An 18,915-nucleotide genomic window follows, 5' to 3' on the forward strand; every position below is an offset into this window, starting at 1 on the left:
TTATATGAAATTCCCAAATAATCAATAAAAACTATTCACCGAAATGCAACAAACCCTATTCCTAACAACAAAACTGATCCTTGTTCTCCCCTCCCCCAGACTCAGAGCTGTTGTACTTAGCAAAACTACATGTACTAATAATAGACTTAATTTACTAAAATAAAATTCTCTAAGTTGTGACAAGACAGATGTAATAAAAAGTTATTCACAATGATTCGTCACTATGGTTACCAACATGCCAGTGGGCTGGCGAATGACAAGAAGAAATACATAATGAAAGTGAACTCTAAATGTGCGACACATGGTGGTCTAGTCATGCACACTCAGAATGCTTGTGCTAGAGATAATGGCTCATCTTACACCTTCAGTGACCATCGTTATAAGCAGGGAGAACAATTAAGATATTGTGCATTTAAGTTAGGTTATCACACATTGGTGGGTTCAGTTTTGTTTGCTCCTGGAGAGGGCAGTGGTCCATTTTTCCTGGTAACAAACTCTAGAATATGAACTGAAAAGGTTGAAGGCAACAGGAAAGATGGTCATTTTAAGATGCCTGGGATGGGTATTAAACCACAAAACTGAGCTTGGAGGCACACACATGTAATCCCAGAAGTTGAGGCGAACAACATGATCATTGCAAGTCCAAGGCTGGCCTGCTCTATGTGGCAAGTTCCCTGACATCCAGGGCTATGTGACATGACTCTGTCTCCAAGAAACAAAATCAAAAGCAAACAAGAAAACATATCAAATGCAGAAAGAGCCAAAGAGCCCAGAAGTGCCCAGAACTACAGCCAGAAGCGATACAAACCGTTCTATATCTGTCACCGCAGCAACAGAGCTCCGACTCAGCACAGAGGAAGCTCGCTCTAAGTATGCTCGTTCTAAGTCCCGCTTTGAGTCAATAAGCGAACAAAGCCCCCATCTCAAATGTCTACTGAAAAATCAGAGCAGGACTCCTTGCCCAGTGCGTGACTCAGCGCTAGGCATTTTCAATTTGTGCTCAGCCTTCGGCTCCGTGCTTCTCTGGGTTTACATAATTGCTGGTCTTCCTGCCCCACAAGCACAATGTGACCCAGGAAATGCGCCTTCCGCCCTTTGATTGTTTAGGGCCAAAAAATGCGTGGTTTAATTTCCCTTTTCAGTTTTGAACATTTGAAATCTCTGTCCTCTCCAAGCCAGCAGATTCCTAGTTTTCACTTAATAAAATGTGTCGAAGATTCGGCTTTTGCGTGATTCTGATGCTAATGAACCCATCAATCCTCTTATCACCTGTCTTTCTGTAGATGTCAAGCAGGATGCAGCTGACAAGGTCATCCCTATTAATGCAGGTGCATGGTGCATGTTCGTACACGTTTGTCCGCGGCAGCTGACATCTCTGGCTCACCTCTGCCTTCCCATGCTCCTTTACTTGAATGGTAATAACTGTATCCATTTTTCATTATTTATCTCTTCCATCAACATTTTCAAACCTGTGCATGTCTTCATGCATTTAAACACACATCATTTGCTATTTTATAAATGAAAGCCCTCTCTAGGGATGGATTACATAAGTTGAATGCATTTTATGTTTCAATATTTCTCCTTGACACTGCTGTGTTTTAAATGCTTTACTCAAACTTCACCTCCGAATTTAGTTGACATTAAGGAGAATCTGTTAAGAAGTGACTAGGGGATTAATATTTGTCTAAGAATAGGTTGATACCCAAGTGTGATCTCTCATGTTCTTATCCTTCTTCTTCTGCCATGGGATGATGAAGCATGAAGACCAGCTCCATACTCGGAGATTTCTCAGCCTCCAGAATCAGGTTAATAAATTCCTATTCACTGTAGATTACTCATCCTAATGCATTTCATTATAGCATCAAAGAATGGTCTAAGACAGAAACACATGGTATTTTCCACATGGATTCTTAGCTGGAGTATCCTGGATGCTGAACCTAACAAAGGGATTCCTCCTCCTCCTCCTCCTCCTCCTCCTCCTCCTCCTCCTCCTCCTCCTCCTCCTCCTCCTCTTCTTCTTCTTCTTCTTCTTCTTCTTCTTCTTCTTCTTCTTCTTCTCCTCCTTCTTTTGTCAGTTGTTTACTGAGGGAGTATTTCATATTTCATTTCTAAGAAGACAGAATGGAGCTGGGAAAGAAGTGGAACAAAAATGTGGATTTTGTTTCCATGGAAAGTTTTGGGGGGAATGAAACCACTAAAACTGAAGTTGAGAAAGGGGTAGAACTGCGTGACTTCTTGCCTTGGTGGAGGGAGATATATGAGGTGGCCCTATCTATGGAGAACCGAATGGGATAGCCAGAGACTTGCCAAAGGTTATCCTGGGAGGTGAGTGGCTTGCCTGCAATGCTTACTTTACCAAAAGAAAATATGACTTTTGCATGATGTTTTCCCTTCGTTGCCAATTAGACAGGATTTAGAATCACCATGGAAACAAATTTCTGGGAATCTCTGTAAGGGATTATTTAATGAGATTAATGAAGCGGGAAGATCCATCCTAACATAGGGGCACCCATCATGGGCAGGGGCTTCCTGACTGAACAAAGAAGGAAAAAGTGAGTTGAGCATTTAGCATTCGGCATTCTGCTTCCTGACTGGATGCAATGTGGCCAGCCGCCTTCTGATCCTGCCACCATCCCTTCCTCTCCATAATGGCCTGTATTCTCTGTGAACACAGACAAAAATAAGCAATTCCTTCCTTAAGGGGCTTTTGTCAGGTTATTTTATTGCAGCAACAAGACAAATAGTCAATGCAGTATCTTAGTTAAAATGACTAAATAGAGAGAAAGAATATGTATATTCAGCTACACACACATATGTATATATATTTATATATATATCAACTATTAATTTAATAATCCCAAACTGACAAGCAAGGCATCATTTGAAAACAGAGTGTCTAACTGGTCCTTGCATTAAAAACTCAAATTCCAAATGTAGTCTCATCCTGTAAGTTCAATTCTGGAGACTACATCCCAGGAAATAGCCACTCTGCCCATTTCTGAGGCTTTTGCAGTTTTCAATTGTTTTATAACACAAGTGATGGTAGCTTAAGCAAGTTCTATATTATCTACATCATCAGGAGACTGACCAGCACAGGGTTAGATCTCTTCATGGGTGACTGGGAGCTGGCTTCAACAATGACCTCCAGGAGTACTGTGGTAGAGGATACACGCCTCTTGAGTTCACTGAGGATCTAGATTCTCAGTTAGTAAATTAAACCACCATCACAGAATGGGGCTGGGTGACACATTCTACAGCGAGTGTCTTACAGAGCCCACCATTGATTCTTCTGGAAAATACTTGTTCTTTCATGAGGACGGCTAAGACGCAAGACAGTTCTACAAGTGGAAGGAAGAATCAGGAAGGGAAACAAAAGCCGCCTCTTCATCTCATGCCTGCGTACTTCTCATTCAGGGACAGGGGCATGGGCAGCCTCCCTGCCTCCTTATTGCTGAGGCAGAGTAAGAAGAAAGAGGATGAAATACCCTGTCTCCAAGGGATAACCAGCTTGTGGTAGAGAACTTGCCAATCATGAATCAGTCCCTGCGCTTGGACTCAAGTACCACGACGAAGCAAAACAACTCATTAAGCATTGTGCTGCTTAGAGTATCATGTCCTTACTTGCTCAGTTACAGCTTCCATGGGCTACAGGCAGCAAATGCAGACCACAGAGAAGGATGGTTACCTTTCTACAAGGACCACACTAGTGTCGTGGTATGGCAGCATGCATCTATGAAGAACAGGTGATGTCAGCACTCACGGAGCATCTCTGTCGCCCTAAAGACTTGGGTATTGCCAGGCCTGCATGGGTGCACAGGATCACACTATGGGTGACTGAATGCACACTCTTATATAGGCACATAGTTTCAGAGTGTTGTGAATGATCCCTGTCTCCAGAGTACATGGAAAATTTCAAAACAGCCACCTGGGAGGAGCTGAGGTCAGACAAAAGGTGTGCCTTTCTGTGAATCATGGAGGGTGGAGATGAGGAGGATAAGTGCAGACTTGAACTTGGGGTTTGGAAATATTCTTCTCCAGGCTGAGGCATGAGTGGTTTGACATTGCCAAGCCAAGCTTACAGCCGGTTAGAGATCCTCCTGCTTTCTTTTGTTAAAACAAAAAAATATATATATTCTTCAGTCTTTAATGTGGACTCAAGTTCAATCGTCACGTAGATTTTAATCTGCTCAAGACTTGGCTATGTTTTAGAACAGCGTTAGAATGTTCTTCAGATTCAATTTTAAGTACTTCAGGCAGATCATTGGAAAGGAGCTATCTGTGAGGCTTAATTCCCATTCAACAGCTGATGATAAATGGGGCACAGAGAGGTTAATGGCTGTCTGACACCACACAGCTATCTAATGGACAATTATAAATCATGGAATAATTTTTCTTCTTTTAATCATTATTCCTCAGTGAAGGGCTGTATATTAATCAGATAAATGTCTCCTCCTTACCCTAGTTTTATGACCCAGCAACTCTAAACTATTTGAACTGTGCTATAGCTTAAGAGGCCATGCCTCTGCCCGCACTTTTCCCACAACAAGAAAGCCTCTTGGCTCCATCCCGGTCTTTTGTCATCTGTGCTCATGATTTATTCCTATTGTTAGAAATGAAAGTAGAGATTCCAACATGGGTTGAGAACATCTCACCAATACCATATTCACCTACAAGTTTGCCTGCACTTATATCTGCTGCAAAAGGAAAGTAGTTATTTACCATCAGGCCCCAGTTAGACCCAGGAGATGGGACCTATCATGCTCCCAACACTGCTCAGTGCCTGGAATAGCACCTGATACTCAGAAAGTTCTCAGTTACTCGTAACAGTGAATAAACATTTCCCAAATAGGATTCTCACTGGAGATTGTTTAAGGGAAACAGACTAGAATTAATAATGCTTGCTCTTCCCAGTGATAGGAAAACCAAGAAAAGGCTGAAAGCTTGTTCTTCTACTCCCAGATGTGTATGTGTGTGTGTGTGTGTGTGTGTGTGTGTGTGTGTAAGAGAGAGATATACAAAGACACCGAGAGAAACAGAGAGAGAGAAACACACAGAGATAGAAAAGTCTGCAAAAAAACTTGTGTTCAAATCCTTATGGCAGCATTGTTTACAATAAGATAAATACAGAAACTACCAAATTCTATGAACTAAAGAATGTACAAATAGAATGATTATGTTATATAATAAAGTCATAATTTGGCACAATAAAGAAATGGCATGCTATGGCATGGATGAACCTTGAAAACATGCTGAGTGACAGAAACCAACCCAAAAGACCATACACTGTGCAAGTCCACAAGTCCACGTGTGTAGAATACCTAGAAAGTGACATGTACAGAGATAGAAAGTAGATTAGTAGTTACTTAGGACTTGGGGGAGGGGCAAGAGGAAGCAGCGAATCATGAGATTTCTTTGAACATGACAATGTTGATGAGTCACATCCATATCTGTGATGACAGTGACCAACACTGAACTGTACAATTCCAATGAGTCAGCTGCTCAGCATGTGAATTGTATCTCAATCAAGTTGTTAATGTGTGAGAGAGAAATGACAGGGAAAACGCAGAGAGTGGGAGGGATTGGGCTTGCAAAACACCACAGAATAAAGGCTGCTGCCCACCAGCATCCCCCCAAGTGTGGATGATGTAATCACTCTGGGCTCTCGTTTCTCACTTGCTCATTTCTAAGCTCAACTAGATGCATCTCATTTTAGTTAAATTATCCCACTCTGATTTCCTCATCATTGTAGTAAGTCACAAACAACTAAACCAGATGAAACATCTGTTTCCAAGTCGTGTCCATAGTTTCCATGTTGAGCTAGCCTTTATTGGCTATCGTTAGGTGCCAAGCACTTAGCAGATGTCATCACTCAGCCCACTAACAGCTCCATGAAGCAGACTACATTATGCTCATGTTATAGAAGAGGGATGGAGCTTGGCCAGTCAGAGAAGTGTCACCACATCGGGACTTGAAAGGCCCAGTCATAATGCTTATGGAGCTGATTCCTAGTGTGTGAACTCTGTTCACAATTTATGTCCTCAAAGGTTAGTGTGCTAGAAAGGGATGCATAAGAACCAGCTAGAGAGAGGATAAACAGGGTGTGGAACGTCACAGAGACAAACCAGCCAATTTAATATGGTACTCTGCAACAGAGAGCAGGGATGTGAGAAGCCTGCAGAACCAGCTGCCTGAACAGTCTGGAGAGTGACCCGTGGGCTCTGAGGGCTATTCAAGCTGTCTGTTTGAAGAAATACCTTTTAAATCTTATTCCAGCCGAGCAAGCAATACCACACAGGTCAGTTTCTTTTGTAAAAGACATAGACTTCAGGTTTTTATTTCTAGTTATCAGCTCTGTCCTTCCAATACTATCTGCCCTCCAAAGGCATATTCACTCTCCTGTGTTATTAAAAATATCAGATTGTCTTTAGTCCGCTTTTGGGGATGTGCATGTAGACACTGGAGGAATACACTAGGCATCAATCATTTCAGAGTTGAGCTCCTTTTCCCTGTGAGGAGAGCTGAGGTCTCTCTTCTGTTTCTTCCCTCTGCCATATCTCTTCCTGAATCCTCCTTCATGTGCTTTTATGGAGACATTTATTCTCCACCCAATCCCTTCGGCAATTTAATTTGAAGTCATTCTAATAGCAGATTGCCTAATTCCCTGTCATGATATCCTCCATGAAATAATGCAAGATCTTTCTTGTTTACAAGATCCCAAGTCCTAGATTCAGGTCTTATATTCATGCACAGCTTTGCTGCTCTTCAATGGAAGGAGACTTTTTTTTCTTTCCAACCTTTCCTTGTTCTCCAAAATTATCTATTTCAACTATCAGCAACAATAAAAAGGTCACTTCCCCACAAATAACCCTAAGCGTATAGGCTTTATTATCAGCATAAAACGCGAGCGCGCGCACGCGCACACACACACACACACACACACACACAAGAAATAAGAACCTTTGGAAGCCAGAGCAAACAAATTTACCATGGAAACTCAAACCAGATTAATGTCTATTAGACAAGTATGGCTGACACGGCAGCTTTAGATTTTAGCAGAGTGTCTGACTAAGACTCTCATGATATTTCTTTGGATAAGCTGAATTGGATAAGATAAGAAAGTAATTACATATAATTATACCTGGCTGATTAAAGATCGAATATATTACAGGATGTTTAGGTTCCAAGAGGAATGCATCATAGAAGTCACATAACTTACAGCATGATTTCTACCCTTGGACCTGTCCTGTCCACACTGAACATATGACTACTGAGCCTTTGAAATTTGTCTGTTCTAAACTGAGTGCTGGGAAAAAAAGAAAAAAAAAAGAAAACAACTCACCAAACTCAGAAGACTAAGCATATTTCAGAAAATTCAAAGTATGTTGTTAGTTTAATATTGATTGCATACTGAGATAATGTTTTGTCTATATAACATAAAATGTTATTATTAAACGTGTTTGCTTATCTTCTTTTTAATGCATGTTATTAAAAAGTTGAAAAAATGGGGCACTGATGAGATGGCTTCCAGGTTAAGAACTGCTCTTCTAGAAAACCCAGGTTCAATTCCCAGAAGCTACATGATATCTTACAACCATGTATAATTCCAGTTCCAAAGGATCCAATGCCCTCTTCTGAATTCCCTGGGTACCAGAAATGTACATGGTACATAGACACGCATGCAGGAAAACTTTCATGCACACAAGTTGAAAATTATCTGTATGGCTCGCACTGTATTTGTGTTTCCCAAGCTGGAGTTGGACAAGCTTGGCAATTCTCAACTTGCATTTGTCACTCATAAAGCCTGAATTCCCAGCTCACCTCTCATCGCACATCGGTCTTGAAGACTCAACTGATCTATCTTCCATTCTTCAACAGCTCCTGAATCACTTTCTATGCACCTTGTGATGCTCGTGGTCCATCAGAAATGAGGTTCCCTACTTCCCACTGATTTGTTTGTTTGCTCCATAGTCTGTGTGTGTATGCATGCACATATGTATGCAGGAAGACATGTATATGCGTGCTCATGTGTGTTCGGGAGCACATACATGTGTGTACACATGTATGTGGAAGCTGGGAAATAAAATCAGTGTTGTCTTTAAGTACCATGTAGTGTAAATTTCTCATTCCCTCTCTGCAGATTTTTATACAGTAATATCTGCTGTTTAAAAATATAACCCTTTCTTGTAAAGCCAGTAACAGAGAGGGAGGACTGATGACCAAAGGGAATAAGACTTGGCTGGTTTAACCTCCAGAAACAGCTGACCTGACAAGGGTTAGCTCTTGAATCCCAGGCCGATGCCTGGGAATCCAGCATGGGACTGATCAAGACCCCCTGAATGTGGGTGTCAGTGAGGAGGCCTAGGTAATCTATTGAGCCTTGGGAAGTAGACCAGTATTTATCCCGAGTATACACATGGACTTTGGACTCCCATCCAACAATGAGAGATGCACTCTCACCCTGAACTCTTGGGGGAGTGTCTAGGCCCTGCCCTGGATGAAATGACAGACTATGGACACCCCCATAGAGGGCCTCACCCTCCTTGGGGAAATGAGGCAATATTGGGGGGGTTGGAGGGAGGGCATGGGAGGAGGGGAGGGAAACAGAGAGGGACCTGGAACTGACTTGTTTCTAATTTAAATTTTAAAATAAATAATAAAAATAAAAAAATAATTCCTAAGCAATATATATATATATATATATATATATATATATATATATATATGTCCCTTCTTGTTGTTTCCTTCTGGGAAGCATATAACTTTGTGGCCTTGTTTAACACGAAAATCTTCAAAGCAGTATTTCTATAATTGATGGCCTCAGTTCTTTTCCCCCATTCCACTCTGAACTCGCTGTAACCACACTTTGGTGCATGTCATTCCTTAAACCTGTTATGGCCAATGTCACTAAGAGCTTCTCTATAACTTAATCTAACGGAGCCCTATGTTATTTGATGTACCTGCAACATTCAGCTTGGTACCCATTCTCCCCTCATGAGCCATGTCCTGGATTCAGCTTCTCGGAAATTATTCTACCATTTTCTTTTTCCTGCTCACCGCTCATTCATTGCTTGCTTTTGTTCATTTCTGCTTATTGCGGCAACCTCAAAACGTCAAGTGCTGGAGCTCGGTCCCAAACTGTCTTTTTGTCATCACTGCACACTAAGCCATCTTTCCCATTGTTTCTGCCTTTGCCCTGACCGTGCCTATACATTCTATGTCTGTGCGACAGAGATCTTAAACTCAGAGACGAGTAAGCATCATACTGTTAGCTAGCATGCCCAAACTAAGCGCTTTGTCATCCTCATTATTCTCATGACTTTCCCCATCCTAGTGAGTAATAGATCACTTCCTCCAGTAGCCGTGGCTTAAAGCTGGGGGATGCACTTGGCTTTTTGACTTTTCACTCTCACATAACAATTCTAAGTAAGTACTCAAATGATAATCTGGTCCCTAATTTGAAAGTATATTCTAGTACTTGCCTCTGTCTTGTTTCTGTTATGGTGGAAGCTTCACCCCAGGCCCTGGCATCCCAAATAGTCTGGAATGTTATGGTGGAAGTTCCACCCAAGTCCTCCTCCCCAGTCTCCTTCCGAACCCCGCTGCATCTCAGAAAGCCTGCCAAATGATGACTCCTCCCCCAGAGATGCTCAAGACAACTCCCACAGGATATTTAAATTGTCCCCCAGTAAACAGACGTGTGGTTTTTCCAGTATCTCCTCTCCGGGGGTCTGGAAGACCATCCGGGAGCATTGCATCTATTAAACATGGGCTTTTCCTAATCTGGTCTGATTTGGACTGCTGCATCGGTGGAGAGGTTATTGGGGTGCAGAAACTTTTCACTTTCCACCTCCGACTGTCGGGTAGATTTTTGCAGTAGCCCCTTGCTGTCATCCCATCTCCTCTTCTTGCTGCTTGTGGACCAATTTCAGAACAGAAACTAGACCCATCCCTGTAAAATGTCAACTAAATCATCATCGTGGTCTGAAAAACAAGCCTGTTGATTCTCATTCTGCTCAGTGCACCTAAAATGACTTCTAGGGACTTAAAATATCTGGCCTTTGATTTGCTAAGGTTGTCAAAACAAAGTACTGGAAGTGGGGTGACTAAAACAATAGAAATACTTTCCACAGTTCGGGAGGCTGAAGTCCAAGACGAAGGTGTCAGTTGTATTGGTTCTTCTGTGGCCTCCTTCCTCAAGGAGGTTGTTTCCTCCTGCATCTTCACATGGTCTTCCTTTCATGCAAGTTCATTCATACCCTGATTTCATGCTCTTATGAGGACGCCAACCGTGTTGGATTAGAAACTTCCAGAATGATCTTGACTTCGGCAACTTTTTAAAGACCACATTTCTAAACACAGCCACATTTTAATATACTGGAGTGTAGGGCCTTGGCTTATGAAGTCTAGAGTGGGAGACAATTCATCCCATAACAACCTCGATGACCTCACCTCTCACCACTCTCCCCTGTTTCTTCCGCCGGAACCCCAGATGATGTCATACTCATTCTCACCTTAGGGACGATTCTCTAGTCCCAAATAGACATTTTCCTCCTAAATAAATCCTCCTCCCTCATTTCCCTCTCCCCACTCTGCTCATCTCCCCACATTCTGTGTCATTCTCTACCACACTATGCCTTCTTATTTGCATGCTTAGAATTTTATGGCTTTCAACTTAGCTGCTCATTAAACAGATCTCACATGGGAGAAAGGCATTTTGCAGAAGTCAATTAATGCATCCAAAGTATACTATTAACAGGAATTCAGAAGCTATATGTCACCAGGCACGATGTAGAAAAAGACAGTAGAGAAGAGGAGGGGACAGGAGGAAAGGGAATGGGAAGGGGTGGGCCAACCAAGTCTAAAGAAATATCGGATGACTGTCTTAACACTTGTGAAGGATTGGCCTGCACAGGGAAGCAAAGTTAGTTTGCAAACGATGTTCCTTGGCATGGCAGCACTGAAGCTAAGAACAGAAAGGAAGAGAAGGAAACTTGTGGAAGCTGGCATGGGAGCCAATAAACTAAGGAATCAGCAGCTGGACAGCTGCGTGAAGTGCACTGCAGAGGCACAAGCCTCCCTACCTTTACAGAAAGCTCCAACCCCAAATCCCGGAATGGCAACTTGATTTTGCATAAGAAAAAAAATCCCCGAACTATTCCATGTGGCTAATTCTGGCATACAACCATGTAGTCACATCTTCACCGTGGAAGCACTGCAAGAGCAGATAGGGTTCAGAAGTCAGGAAAACTAAAGTTTTGCCGATAGCTGCAGCTTTAGACACGCTACTTTTGGGTCTACATTAAGTGGATAAGCCCTCCTCTGATTAGATTAAAGCATCAGCCACGGTGACAATCCAACCTCTTCGGTTTCAAACTTTCTATTTCTAGATACTTTTCAACTCATGGGAATTAAAAGAGAGGGATGTGTGTGCGTGCGTGCGTGCGTGCGTGCGTGCGTGCGTGCGTGCGTGCGTGCGTGCGTGTGTGTGTGTGTGTGTGTGTGTGTGTGTATTTTGTTGTTTAAAGACTCCGGCTGTAGAATAAGAAGGAAGTGAAGGAGGAGGCGTTCTGAAGCTTGATGTTGAAGGAGAATCACATTAAATTAAACACTTCCTTATCATAGGAGCTCAAAAAGGACGAAAGAGTTGCTTGGGCCAGGTGCCCAACTTCCTCTCTCCATGTATGTAAAGGATAAGAGAGCCCGGGCTTGAAAATTCAGGATGAAACTCTCATTTATCCAGAGACTGTAAATGTGACGTCTAACAGCAGCTGCTCCCTAGTCCCAAAGGGTCTGGAAAGCGCTTCACCGCTCTGTGCTCCGGTTCATGGGAGGGAAACGTTTACACTCCACAATTATTCCAGAGGACTAATTCCCAAAGCAAGACACCTGTGGGTACTAGCCTGAGCTACTTCCTTTTCCTTGTTGCTTTAACATCACGCTTTATCTCCTAGGTGTTGAGTTACCCAGACCAGTGGAACCACATGAAAAGTGAGTTACCACAGCGTGGTCCTGCATATGTTAGTTGGCATTTTTCTAGTCTTGTATATAATTTTGGAAGTCGTTAAGTGATTGGGGTGGAAAACACCGAGCAGTTCTGGGAAAATCAGATTTTTAAAAAATCCCCCATTGCTCCCCTATACTGGAGATTAAAGCAGTACATTAAATTTAAGAAACTATGGCATGTCCTCTTTCATAGGCCAAAAAAAAATGAATTTTATTTGGTGTTTCCCAGACTTTGAGCTAAGATTCATGGTGGGACTCTAGAAACATCTGGAACCCAGAGTCTGTGTTGTCATGTTTTTGTTGTCTGTTTGTTTTAACTGTTATTTCCACCTAAAACTCCCTTCATCAGAGACAAGAAATGGGTCTGCTGTCGGTATCCTTTCCAGACTGCATGGACCGCACCGAGTAAGGTGGACACTGGCACCTTTGGCTCTCCAGGTTAGAAAAGAGTTTCTTGGACAACTGGAGACTAGAAAAGCCAGCATTGCTTTCTCAGACTTGAGTCCCTAAGCCATTCCCTTATTTCTCTATCTCCTTCCTTCCTTCCTCTCTTCCTCCCTCCCTCCCTCCTTTCCTTCCTTTTTTTTTTTTTTCTTTCTCTTTTGTTGTTAAAGCAGTGAGAGTTGACAGACCTCTTTAACATGACTGGTGGTAAATAAGGGTTTCAATAATGACCACCAGGGAAAAACTATGGTAGTTTTCTGTGTGGGTTTCTTTTTTGACACAGACTTCCAAGTCTTCCTGAGAACTCTGGATGAAGGAGTCTCAAACTTAATCCCACAGCAGTCTCCTTCAGTCATCTTCCCTTTGGGTCTTCAGTGGTCTTCCTAAAGGTCCTGGCTACTCCTAGAGGGCCTCACCTGGGATAATTAGAGGCAACCCTGCGAATCTAAGTCTTTTTTTTTTTTTTTTTGGTTTTTACAAGACAGGGTTTCTCTGTTATTGTTTTGGAGGCTGTCAGTCCAGCCCGGCCTCGAACTCACAGAGATCCACCTGCCTCCGCCTCCCGAGTGCTGGGATTAAAGGCGTGTGCCACCACCGCCCGGCGTGAAACTAAGGCTTTTCTTTGTAAACATCGCAATACTTTCTCCTTTCCTTAGATGGAAATTTTAAAAGAAGCAGTCACAAATGTGGCTTAGATTCTGTCCCATTTCTCCCCCAAATTAAGAAGCTGGTCATACACTGGAATGCTTACATAATAAATATTCAAACGACTCTAAACAAATGTCTTCTACAGAACACACATTTTTACTCTGACTTTAAACTTTTGAAACGCTTTTTATGGCATGCTATGCCCTACTTTAAAATGTCTGTCTGCCTAACATTTCTACAATTCCTCTTTCATTAAGCCATCTTCAGGGTCACACAATGGAATACCTTTCAGCCGAAAAAGCCTATCTGTTTAAACCAAACTATGCCTGTAAATGTTCATTTCTGCAAGAAATAAAACCAAGAGTTTAATTAGAATGCCTCTAGACCACAGTCACCTACTCCAGGGCCTGATATACCAAACAATAGCAAAAACCACAAGACAAGAGGAGCTTAGAACTACAGCTATTGTCTTTAGAGTTCAAAGTGTACCTTAGCACTTTAAAGGGCTGTGAGCCTCCTAAAAGCAAGATGTTAGCTTAATTTTATTTAATTATTTCTCAAACATTTGGTTATAGAACCCTTCAGGAACATTCTTGGTAACTTGAGCTCCATTGTACACAATTGGGAAGTTGCGTTGGAAAATGCTATTTATATCATGTATGTGTATATGACATGGAAGTATTAGTAAAATTTTTCTAGGGGACAAAGGAGACTCATAGTAAGGATGCAGGAGAAAGGGAATGGTAGAGGAATCTGGAAGGACTATGTTCATCTTACAATATATGCCTGTAGAAAAACGTTAATTTAACAAAACTTCTTCTCTAATTCATTTATACTTTAGAAAATAACCTTGATGTGGACATGTAACTGGGTTTACTCTTACATCCTGTTGCAGGGTATGATAGTGAATTTAATGTGCTCACCTGACTAGGTAGGGAGATGTCCAGAGAGATGGTAAAACATTATTTCTGAGTGTGTCTGGGAGAGTGTTTCAGGAGCAAACTCACGTTGGTATTTATCAGCAGGTCAGGTTAAGAAGGCCCTTCCTCAGTGATGAGGGAGCACATGTTCAAACCAGTATGGTGAAGAGGTACAGGAAGAGTACTCTCCAGGAAGACAATACTTGTGTTCTCTCCTTCAGGTGGAGCCCTTACCGTCTCCTGTCCCTGGGCATCAGAACTCCAGGTTCTTCAGGTCTTCAGGGTTCTGACTCGGACTTAAGCAGTGACCTTGCCAGTTGCTAAGTCAGCATGGTCAGGATTATACACCAGTTTTGACAGCTCTCCGTTCTTTAGAAGGCTGTCTGTGGGATTTCTTGGACTACCTGATTTTAAGGACACAATAACAAATTCATATATATGTGCAGGAGAATATATATATGTATATATATGAGTATGTGTATGTATATGTGTGTATACATATATTTGTAATGAATAATACATGCATACAGTATGCATGATGTATATATAATATATTCTGTTGACTCTGTGTCTTTTTAATGCTCTGATACACGGAGATATTTGTGGTTCATTTCCACAGTACTAGTTAACTCTCTGAGTGCCTACCAGGTTCTTCTAAGTAAAATAACACATTCCTGCTGATTTGTGGTTTCTTGTTGTTAGCTTCTTTTGAATAGCTTTCAGCCCAGTACTGGAGATCAACAGTTATGATGGACATGATCAGTTTGGGGGATCTTCAGCTATGATGAACAATGCCTGTAGCTACATCTCCAATGTTCATCTACTGTTCACCTTCCTTGGAAATTCTATTTATCATTTTCTTTTCTCTTTCCTTTTGTTAAAATAGATTTTTTTTCTCATGCTCTATAACCTGATAATCGTTTCTCCTCCCTCCACTCCTTCCGGTTCCTCCCCACCTTCTAACACTGGTCTCCCTTCAGCCACCTCTCCTGTGTCCTCAGCTACTGAACTCTGTTGATGATTTTAGCTGGCCTCTCCTCCTGACTTGCCCTTCCCATGGCCCCAGGCTTGGAACTCTGGTTTCCTCCTCACTGATCCCCATACAGAGACACAAAGACTTTACATCACATGCTTATTACTAATACATTTTAATGGCCTCTTTTTTCTCTTCCCACATATTTTTCTCATATAAACACATGGCCCTTAGGAGGAGTATGAGTTTTGGTTTTGTTTGTTTGTTTGTTTTTTATTTAGATATTTTTCCTTTTTATCGAAAATGGATTTTTATGCAATTAAATTTCACTCATCTCCCATCCCCCAAAATCTCCCCCCTCTTACCCTCCCACCCAAATCTACCCCCTTTCTTTCTCTCTTTTGAATATTACCCATAGTGTCAAGTATAAAAACTACAGTTGATATTTCACTAGAGAACCTTTCTGTTTCCCATAGCTACATTTACTTTAACTGGAATAAGTCACACATGGGACAGGAAATGTTGATTGGCAGGCAGGGTCGTCTGTTTGCTCTGGGGCAAAGTTATGTACCTAATGACCGTGAATCTGACGGTTTTGCTTATGCTTGTTTTGCCATCCAGGATGTTGTTTACGTATGTTCCTGGATACCCAAAGGCTGTCCACCTCCTGTCTTCCCGTTCACCTCGAGGGTCAGAAACACTTTTCTGTTCTGTTGCTCATCGGTGTTTCCAGCACTGTAAGCGTTTAGGTATGTATCGGGACAGGATGAAACTGGAGTGGATCAGGTATCCTGGAGCTCGGGAGCCAAGGATACTGAGTGTTACACAGCTCAGATGGAAAGGTATCCTGGAGCTCGGGAGCCAAGGACCACCACAGGTTGCAGTAAGCTTAGCTGCTTGCAGCCTTGCCTCAGGGAAAGGTTTCCTGTGAATAGGCTCTGCTCCGCAGGACAGGGTCTTCCAGCTGGGCATGTTCACCTAGTGTAGCAGTTTTGCTCGGCTGGAGGTATATCAGGCAGAAGTTGCTACAGTTCAGCTCTGCTCCTGGAGAGCAGAGAGCGAGATGGAGAGCAGAGTGTAACAACTCTGCTCTGCCAAGGGAAGGTTTCCTGGGAAAGTGTTACAGCCCTGCTCACTCTGCTCGCTCTGCTCTGCCCACTCTGCTCTGCTCTGCCCAGGGTCGCCTCTGCTCCATCGCCACCACAAAAGATGATCTTCACCCAAAGCTCACCAAAAGGGGTTTATTGGAAGGCAGCTGGACCAGCCAAGCTGAACATACACAGGGTTTATATAGGGATTCTTGGGGGGGGGGGCGGGGAAGTTTTTCCAGGGTAGGGATTGGTCCGATTTCAGTGCTGAGCTCAGATTGGCTAGAGCTCTGCTCGAGGATTGGTTACTTTTCTGCAGAGGATTAAGGTCAGATTTGGCTCTGGTTTCAGGGCCAAAGTATGTTTCTTTCTCTGGTCCCTTTTTGCCTTTTGGCTCCAATTTTAGGGCCAGGGTGCATTTCTTTCACTGACTCAGATTCCAGGGAAAAAGTGTGTTCCCTTGGCACTGGTTTCAGGGTCAGGGTACATTTCTTTGGTTCTGGTTGCAGGGCCAAAGTGTGTTTCTTTGGCTCTGCTCAGGGTGTGTTTCTTTGACTGGCCCCCTTTCCCTACAAGTACTTCTCCGTCATTAAAGAGAGTATGGAGAGCAAGTCACTTATGCCGAGGCTGGCTGCCCCGGAATTTAACCCCCACTTAGCTTCAGTTGGGTGACTTCCAGATGCCAGCAATTCCTAATGAGACCCGTGACTCTCTGCAGCTGACTCGGGATGGAGCTTCTTTTAAACACATGTTGTCCTCCATTCTATAGGACAAGTCCATTTTAATCCTTTCGGTATCTCTGGCACAAATCCTTCCCAAGCTTGGTACCATCAGCAAAAGGGATGCATATCTTTCACACAGTGGGCACATGCCTTCGGGAGGGGCCAGGGTTTTGCTTAATTCCCTCCATACCAACTACAACTCCATTCCTTTCTCTCCCATTCAAAAGTATGCTGGAATACAAAGGAGAAAAGATTAATGGCAAATTGGAGTAGGCTCTTAACCACATTAAAAAAAAGAAAACAGCAAGGTATTTCACTTACCAATTTGGGAGTTTTATTATCAAAGTAGTGCTTAAGAATCCACCTATTCGATACTGAGTTGGGAGCACTGTGCTATCGGCTGCCTCTGGCAAAGTTAACACAAAGTCATTGTGAGTTGTTGGGCTTCCAGCAAAAGCACTGTTTTCTCCAGTAGGTGAAGCCCCAGTGTCACCAACGAACTCAGGGTTACCTCAAACTGCACTGTATCGGAAGGTTAGGTCTTGGAATAGGTACCTTTTTAAAGTTTTTTTTAAAAAATAAGTACACAAATTAATGAGTTTCACTGCGATATTTTTATACATGCGTTTCATTACATCTCGATCCATCCCATCACAAGAAGTAACTTAATAAAAGAGATAGTTAGGGAAGGCCCTAGTTCAACCCGATCGTTTCTTAAAGAGAAAAGGCGTGAACGTACAGAGGCAGCAGGACTCAGGCCTGCAGAGGAAGGGCCGCATGAAGACAGAGGTATGGATGTTCAAAAGGCCATTGGCCCAGCCCTTAGTGACGTCCATCTGACTCGGCTTCCACCCTGACCTTAGAGCAAAAGCATAAGAAAGTAAGTTCCTCCTCTGTAAAGCTACCCCGGCTACCGATACTTTGTTATGGCAGTGTGGACGCTCGATCAAGATTCACGTGACTAGGCTCAATATAGGTTAATGTAATTTTATTCAGGGAGAAGACACTTACACAAGGAACAGATGACCACAGCAAGTTCCTGCTCCCAGGATCCACCCAGGCTGCCCTCTGAGACACGACCAACCGACCAATGGGAGCCGAGAGAGAGAGAGAGAGAGAGAGAGAGAGAGAGAGAGAGAGAGAGAGAGAGAGAGAGAGAGAGAGAGACAGAGAGAGAGAAACAGAAACAGAGAGAGAGTAACAGAAACAGAGAGAGAGAGAGAGAGAGAGAGAGAGAGAGAGAGAGAGAGAGAGAGAGAGAGAGAGAACGCACTGGTCCCGACTCCAGACCTAATCCTACTCTTGGTCATGTCCCCACCTGTGACCACGTCCATGCTATATGTGCCACTGTGTGTGTGTGTGTGTTTGTGTGTGTGTGTGTGTGTGTGTATCTCACTACATGGTAGCTCTGGCTAACTAACGCAGGATTTAAATGTCAATACAAGCCTAAGCTTTGATAACATTTTCCCAGGGAAAATGCCAAAGGCCCTTTTACTTGTTCTCAGAGTCTGAGAGTCCAGGGAAGGGCACACCAAGCTAGCTGCACGGGGATCAGAATGCTGACTAGGTGGAAGACAAGGAGGAAACAGGCCTCTTCATTTCCGTCTTTGCTGTTTTCCACAGTTGCCTTCCACCTGGAAAGGACAGAAGGACCGCTGGTCTTTGGTAATAAAGGTAAAGATTAGTGAGATTATAGACCATGTCTTAACTGATCTGAATGTGGCCCTGTGGTATCTCCTCACTCCAGACTCACATTTCAAAATCCCAATCACCCCAACATAGAGCCTTTAAAGAGGTAATTAAGTTAGGGAGGTCGGAGGATGGGCTTTAAAAGAGGAAAACCGGACATGAAAACACACACAGGGAAGGAGATGTAAAAACAGAGAGGGAAGATGGACAAGGCAGGCCAGAGGCAGAGGTCTGGGCAGAAATTCGCCCAGATGACACCCTGAACTGGGACCTTTAGCTTTCAGAATTTCGAGAAACTAAGTATCGGTTATTTAAATCACCTAGCTTTGTTATGTTTTCTTTTCTTTTCCATTTTGCATTTCTGGAGACAGACCCCAGGGCTGCAGTGATACTAGCCATATTCGCTGACATGTATTTGCTGCGGTAGT

At 42.9% G+C, this 18,915-nt stretch overlaps 1 long non-coding RNA gene across 1 annotated transcript; it reads left to right on the forward strand.

The window, feature by feature from the left end:
- The first annotated feature begins 11,513 nt into the window (after positions 1-11,513).
- On the forward strand, positions 11,514-18,473 carry LOC121141808. The gene is made up of 5 exons (XR_005878741.1): positions 11,514-11,679; positions 11,952-11,988; positions 12,353-12,441; positions 15,610-15,737; positions 18,422-18,473. It is a non-coding gene; the product is annotated as an uncharacterized LOC121141808 (long non-coding RNA).
- The last annotated feature ends 442 nt before the right edge of the window (positions 18,474-18,915 follow it).

This window comes from Mesocricetus auratus, unplaced genomic scaffold (assembly GCF_017639785.1).
Source record: "Mesocricetus auratus isolate SY011 unplaced genomic scaffold, BCM_Maur_2.0 Super-Scaffold_100008, whole genome shotgun sequence".
NCBI lineage: Eukaryota > Metazoa > Chordata > Mammalia > Rodentia > Cricetidae > Mesocricetus > Mesocricetus auratus.